The sequence below is a fragment of the Nematolebias whitei genome, chromosome 2 (genome assembly GCF_014905685.2).
Source record: "Nematolebias whitei isolate Nwh7 chromosome 2, NemWhi1, whole genome shotgun sequence".
NCBI lineage: Eukaryota > Metazoa > Chordata > Actinopteri > Cyprinodontiformes > Rivulidae > Nematolebias > Nematolebias whitei.
This window is the reverse complement of record NC_056499.1, coordinates 9367012-9367803: the sequence shown is the minus strand read 5'-3', so window position 1 is coordinate 9367803 and position 792 is coordinate 9367012.

The window sequence follows — 792 nt, the reverse complement described above, 5'->3', positions numbered from 1 at the left end:
ACTTCTAACAGCGTGTGCTCACTTGGTGGTGCTGTAACACCACGGGATGGTTGCTGTGGTCACTGTGCTTGGGGTCCAAACTGAATAATTCCTCGTGTGGTTTAAAATAAACAGATTTTGCATTTTGGCATAAATCACATCACTGATTATAAAACCAGCTCATAAAATCAAATAACCATCCAAATAGCAGTTCTTTGAGAAGTAGCAGCTTTCAGAAATGAACCGAATGTGGCGTCCTGATGATTTCTGTTATTTCATCTTTGTAACGGTTGAGTTTTCTGATGCGTGATGAAACAGCAAACAGAGTTTGTGTGTCGAAGGTGTTCGTTCTTATGTAAACAATACATACATTGGATTGTTTGAGGCTACAGTGTTTGCCTTGGTTTACTCCAAGTAAACAGAGATACAGTGTTAAAAATGGACAAAACAATAATATCCTAAATCAGATCAGCGTGAACATTATGGTCATGTCTGTTGATGATGACAAATCCAGTGCAGGTCCTCATCTGACTGGCCAAATCCCATACCGTCTGATTTGTGCTTTATTCACAGAGCTTTTGTCTTCTCCATAAAAACAAGGATTAGGTCTGCACATGTCTGCAGCCATCTGTTCAGATCAGCATGTTGTCTTTCCCACACGTATGAAATATCTATATCCTATGTGCAGTGGAACTGAGGGTGGGTGTTTGCTCTACAACAAACGGCGACAGTAGGCAGGGTTCGTTGTACAGTTTAGTTTTTTTTTATTTTTTATAAAGTGCCAACGCCCTCAGACCTCGTTCTGTTGACTTG